Source organism: Tachypleus tridentatus, chromosome 12, assembly GCF_004210375.1.
Source record: "Tachypleus tridentatus isolate NWPU-2018 chromosome 12, ASM421037v1, whole genome shotgun sequence".
NCBI lineage: Eukaryota > Metazoa > Arthropoda > Merostomata > Xiphosura > Limulidae > Tachypleus > Tachypleus tridentatus.
Genome location: NC_134836.1, coordinates 89532720 through 89539633, shown reverse-complemented (window position 1 = coordinate 89539633; position 6914 = coordinate 89532720). Strand labels below are relative to the sequence as shown.

The window sequence follows — 6914 nt, the reverse complement described above, 5'->3', positions numbered from 1 at the left end:
GGCGCTATTACAAGTAATTACGATTCGATTGCTTCAGAGTTGTAAAAATCTCAGACATCCATTTCTTTACTCACGTAATCACACTAAAAGCAATTTGATATGATTTGTGTTACGTCTTTGCATTTTTTCACAATAAATTATAAATACTGTATTCTAAATACGTCTATTAGAGTAAGTCGTCGTAAGTAGATAAGTAGAAAAATTTAATACCCTAACCTTTTATAAATTACAAAAATAAGAATTAGACGACACGGTTGTCAGGATGATTTTTTTTACTATTTTTTATATGAGACGATCGTTGCAAAATATATTTATTCCATCAACAGCAATATCGTTCCCTGGTATGAAAACATGGTGGACATAACAGAATATAGCTATACTCTCAAACAAAAAAAACGGCTCACAAGTGACTTTGCAGTAAGTTTACAGGCTTACGACGCTAAAAATCAAGTTCAAATACCTATCACGGGCAACACACAGATAGTTCATTGTGTAGCATAATATTTAACATGAACCAATCAATTAAATCTATTACTAGCACTCATAAGTGAAAATGAAGAATCTATGGAGCAACAGAGCTTTTCCTTAAGATGAAATGGGAGTTGCAAGGGCATGCACAGTCGCAAGCAATGTGAAATCTCACAGTACACGTTAGCGAATCTCTGTACCTCATTTTTCTGTGAACCCAGGATCAGGATATAACATTTAGCTAAGTATTGGACTCCGAGTACTTACCCATTCATTGGTATTCCATCATGCATAACTTTCTATATGGACAGTGGCGGCGTCAAGGGGGGGTGTGACTTCAGCTGTCTGTGAGAGAAGTTTCTCATGTCTGAAGCTTCTCAAGACATACTTGCGCAACAGCAGTGGTAACAACCGCACCAGCAACCTTGCTGTCATATCAGTAAACTTCAGGAGGGCAAAACAACTCGATATTGATACTGTTATAGACACATTTGCTGCCAATTACCAGAACAGGCGCACTGTTTTGAAGTAATATTGACTATAAACACAATATGATGAAAGATAGTTAGCCTGATAGTGACCTTACTATTCCTCAGAGTGTATTAACTTCACATGGGATAATTCGTTTCTGCTATGTAAACTATGTCTTTATGTTATATTTCTTTTGATTTGTAGCTTTACTCTTAATGGTATATTAAATGTTCAGTCTAAGCTAATCTTGATTTTCTTTATTCTTATGTATTACCTTGGGTGGAATTTAGGTAAGCTTCCTCTTTTACATACACGCATATTTTTATAAACAAATTATTTCTAATTTGTAATAATGAATTGTTAATCAGAGAATGAGTTTCAAATGAAAACTGCATTGAAAACTCAGTTCAAAATAGCACACATTTCTGAAATGTACCTTGGTATTTACATTATTATAATTTACCATCTATACTTCAGATTGATGGCATTTTGGGAAGCCCGGGCCTCCACATTTTTACTTCACCCTCACCCCCAAATATCCTGGCGTCGCCACTGCATCTTGAATGTACTGCAAGTCCACCAGGGAAAAACCTGCATTAAAACCAAGCAAGCTCATGGTAGAGATAAAGCAGATCTATCTCTAGATGTATACAATAGTAGCTAATGGAAGACTAGACCACGTCTTGAATTGTTCTGAAATTAACAGGTCCAGAGACAAAAAATATGTTGCTGAATCTGTATGCTAATACTTGGCTTCACTAAATGATCAAGGAAGGGTAGTATTATGGCTGTAATTGTCAGCTTAGACAAAGATGCTCTTCAATTCGTTTGGTGGAGATAGCAAGTCAACTAGGATGGTCTTTTGGATAAGAAACCAATGAGTGAAAAAAGTATTGCAAACCTTATTCTCTAAGCTAGTAAGTAATTTAGTCTAACAACATCCATGGGTGGCGTTTTGGAACAAAGACTTATTTTAATATTATTTTAAAACAAATGGAATGTGTGCCGGTTGTGTATTGTGGAAATTTATCGCCAACAAGTCACAGACACCAGCTGTAAAGAACATGACCCATACGTAAAGCCTTATAATAGCAAATGTAAATTTGACATACTCATTGTCTGCACTTATTATAGATCGTACCCAACAAGCTACTCAAACATGGGCACATATAAGTCTGTAGACATACAGAGCTTGACCACGAATGTTTGGGTTTTTGGTTTTTTTTAAAGTCTCACACTAAAGACCTGAATGACTTTATAGGGTAGAGAGCTGTTGTGACCAAACCTGACCTTTGCTACTTATCTATTCTTGCTATGTTGTTTTCAACTAACCACTTGTTGATCATACTATTAGTGTTATAAATCACATTATAAGACCTGGTTATCTGTTTTCAGCCATAAAGTTCTACATTATGGGGCTTAGTATGAGCCCCATGGACCCACATATTAATCTGCTCCTGACAATAGCAATTCCTAAGGAAACGGAGAGAATCCAAGAAGTGTTAGTGATCCAAAATAAAAATGTACTGATAGTTTGAAATACTCTTCATGTATAGAAATAAATGTACTAGTATCTCCCAACTTATTGCTTAAAACATATTATAAGATTACATGTAAAAGATAATATCAAAACACTGACGTATAAAAAGCAATTCTGCGTTTTAGCCAGAGTGAAAAATACCCAATTACAATTATTGATTTATTCACGTACTACTTAGTTCTTGGATAAGCGTAATAGGCTATTGCCTTGCACTGATAAATAAAACTCAAAACAGAATGGTTTGCTTGTTTGTTTTGAATTTCGCTTAAAGCTACACGAAGGATATCTGCGCTAGCCGTCCCTAATTTAACAGTGTGAAACAAGGGGGAAAGCAGCTAGTCGTTTCTACCCACCGCAACTCTTTGGCTACTCTTTTACCAACGAATAGTGGGATTGACCGTAACTTATAACATCCCCACGGCTGAAAGGACGAGCATGTTTGGTGTAACGGGAATTTGAACCCGTGACCCTCGGGTTACGAGTCAAGTGCCTTAGCCGAAAGAGAATGGTAACTTGACCACACGAGTTTGTTTAAATTACGATGAAGAAACTATTAAGTTACAGTGAGTCTACCTATTTTAATGTCAAAATATGACAAAATACAGAAGCTTAAGAATTACATAAATACATCTTCATCAATCCATATATAACAAAAAATATCTCGAGAGTGCACGCCTGCTCTATGAGACATGGCTTCTAATTATATTTTATTGGTTTCAAACATAATTTATTTTATATTGCTAAAACAACTCACCTAATATTAATACTCTTTGTAAATACGTAACAGTTTAAAATATATATATTTTAACCTTTATCTAACTAGAAAAAATTATCTTTATTTGGGAGAAAAGAAATTAGATATTTTTTCGTGGAAAATCTGCATAGTCGTAAATTTGAAATTATCACTATTTTGGAGTAAGTTTACATACCATATCCCCATTTCGCATAGCTTATAATCGTGTTTCTGTCATCTTTTCCACTAGAGTATTGGCAATTTGAGAGTAGTGGGTTCGAATCTCTGTCCCACCAAATATGAGTACCCTTTCATCCATGCGAGACATTCTAATGTTACGGTCAATCGCACTATTCGTTAATATAAGAGTAGCCAAAGAGTTGGTTGTGGGTGGTGATAACTAGCTGCCTTTTCTGTAGTCTTACATTAATAAATTAGGGACGGCTAGCGCAGATAGTCCTCACGTAACTTTGCGTGAAATTAAAAAAAACAAACAAACTTGAAGCAGTTTTATAAACAGTTTTAAAAACGGAAACAAGTATTAAAATGATAGAAATTGGATTTTAGAAAGTAAAATGACACAAAAACTTATTACACAAAAGTTAGAAATTAGGGTAAAATAATAATATAGAAATAACATTGATCATGGAAATATGTGTAGGGTGTCAAGTTAACAGAAATGGCAGACATACTGAAGGAAACTGTAATCACTTAAAAGAAAAAAAAACTTCACCTTATACTCTTGCAGACGACGATAAATTCCTAAAACAGTAAGTCCAGTCATTATAGCCCTTCCTTCCTCTCCACGTCTAGTCTTACATTATTAACGCCGGTTATTGAAAGTGTATTTTCCCGTAATTATCCCTTTTCCCTCTTCTTGACGTAGGACCCTCAGATACCCCTGCCTCCATAAGGACCCTAAGTCCCATATCGGCCATTGATTTTTATTTTGTGCTGCCAGTCTTTGGTTTTCCCGGCTTTGCTTGCTTACTTAAAGTTAATAGGTTTCATCCCCGATGTCAATTTTATTTTTTATCCCTTTTTTCCCTGTATCTGATTTTTTTTTATTTTTTTTTACCCACCCTCTTTCTTTCATATAGTTCCTTAATATTAAGCCCACCAAGACATTCAAATCACGAGTGGGGCAAAGAGAATGTTGAATTTTACGCAAAGCTACTCGAAGGCTATCTGCGCTAGCCGTCCCTAATTTAGCTTGTTTGTTTGTTTGTTTTGGAATTTCGCACAAAGCTACTCGAGGGCTATTTGTGCTAGCCGTCCCTAATTTAGCAGTGTAAGACTAGAGGGAAGGCAACTAGTCATCATCACCCACCGCCAACTCTTGGGCTACTCTTTTACCAACGAATAGTGGGATTGACCGTAAAGTATAACGTCCCCACGGCTGAAAGGACGAGCATGTTTGGTGTAACGGGAATTTGAACCCGTGACCCTCGGGTTACGAGTCAAGTGCCTTAGCCGAAAGAGAATGGTAACTTGACCACACGAGTTTGTTTAAATTACGATGAAGAAACTATTAAGTTACAGTGAGTCTACCTATTTTAATGTCAAAATATGACAAAATACAGAAGCTTAAGAATTACATAAATACATCTTCATCAATCCATATATAACAAAAAATATCTCGAGAGTGCACGCCTGCTCTATGAGACATGGCTTCTAATTATATTTTATTGGTTTCAAACATAATTTATTTTATATTGCTAAAACAACTCACCTAATATTAATACTCTTTGTAAATACGTAACAGTTTAAATATATATATATTTTAACCTTTATCTAACTAGAAAAAATTATCTTTATTTGGGAGAAAAGAAATTAGATATTTTTTCGTGGAAAATTTGCATAGTCGTAAATTTGAAATTATCACTATTTTGGAGTAAGTTTACATACCATATCCCCATTTCGCATAGCTTATAATCGTGTTTCTGTCATCTTTTCCACTAGAGTATTGGCAATTTGAGAGTAGTGGGTTCGAATCTCTGTCCCACCAAATATGAGTACCCTTTCATCCACGCGAGACATTCTAATGTTACGGTCAATCGCACTATTCGTTAATATAAGAGTAGCCAAAGAGTTGGTTGTGGGTGGTGATAACTAGCTGCCTTTTCTGTAGTCTTACATTAATAAATTAGGGACGGCTAGCGCAGATAGTCCTCACGTAACTTTGCGTGAAATTAAAAAAAACAAACAAACTTGAAGCAGTTTTATAAACAGTTTTAAAAACGGAAACAAGTATTAAAATGATAGAAATTGGATTTTAGAAAGTAAAATGACACAAAAACTTATTACACAAAAGTTAGAAATTAGGGTAAAATAATAATATAGAAATAACATTGATCATGGAAATATGTGTAGGGTGTCAAGTTAACAGAAATGGCAGACATACTGAAGGAAACTGTAATCACTTAAAAGAAAAAAAAACTTCACCTTATACTCTTGCAGACGACGATAAATTCCTAAAACAGTAAGTCCAGTCATTATAGCCCTTCCTTCCTCTCCACGTCTAGTCTTACATTATTAACGCCGGTTATTGAAAGTGTATTTTCCCGTAATTATCCCTTTTCCCTCTTCTTGACGTAGGACCCTCAGATACCCCTGCCTCCATAAGGACCCTAAGTCCCATATCGGCCATTGATTTTTATTTTGTGCTGCCAGTCTTTGGTTTTCCCGGCTTTGCTTGCTTACTTAAAGTTAATAAGTTTCATCCCCGATGTCAATTTTATTTTTTATCCCTTTTTTCCCTGTATCTGATTTTTTTTTATTTTTTTTTACCCACCCTCTTTCTTTCATATAGTTCCTTAATATTAAGCCCACCAAGACATTCAAATCACGAGTGGGGCAAAGAGAATGTTGAATTTTACGCAAAGCTACTCGAAGGCTATCTGCGCTAGCCGTCCCTAATTTAGCTTGTTTGTTTGTTTGTTTTGGAATTTCGCACAAAGCTACTCGAGGGCTATTTGTGCTAGCCGCCCCTAATTTAGCAGTGTAAGACTAGAGGGAAGGCAACTGGTCATCATCACCCACCGCCAACTCTTGGGCTACTCTTTTACCAACGAATAGTGGGATTGACCGTAAAGTATAACGTCCCCACGGCTGAAAGGACGAGCATGTTTAGTGTAACGGGGAATCGAACCTGCGACCCCAGGATTACGAGTCGCACGCCTTAACCATCTGGCCATGCCGGGTCGGCAAAGAGGAAGGAAATTTCTGAACGCTCCAGTTAAATCTGATCCTAAGCTTGAGGTTGGGGTCAGATAAATTGAAACTGAAGTGTCTGTCTGCTGTGCATTAGTAAAAGGAATAGCCCTTAAGTCTCTTCCGGACTTCAAGTGCACGAAACTTTCACAAAAAATACGCTGTAAATTCATATTCCAAAATACTACGAAAACAACACCATAGATACTGATTTCTCAATCAATATGTTGCTCACCGATGCAAAGTAAATCGTTAACAGTTATTATTAATATCGATCAGCAGCTGTTTTCATTTTTTATGGTTTTTCTTTATATACCTATACTAACCAATAAAACACTACTTTAAATTTCAAAAATACTAGATAATTAAAATATTATTAGCAAAATAATGATACTTTTTCGCAACGTCAGGATGGCCGAGCGGTCCAAGGCGCTGCGTTCAGGTCGCAGTCCGGTCTTCCGGGCGTGGGTTCGAATCCCACTCCTGACA

General features: G+C 36.2%; 1 non-coding gene across 1 annotated transcript; it reads left to right on the top strand.

Annotated features, from left to right (window-relative positions):
- The first annotated feature begins 6830 nt into the window (after positions 1 to 6830).
- TRNAL-CAG (transfer RNA leucine (anticodon CAG)) lies at positions 6831 to 6914 on the top strand. The gene has a single exon. It is a non-coding gene; the product is annotated as a tRNA-Leu (tRNA).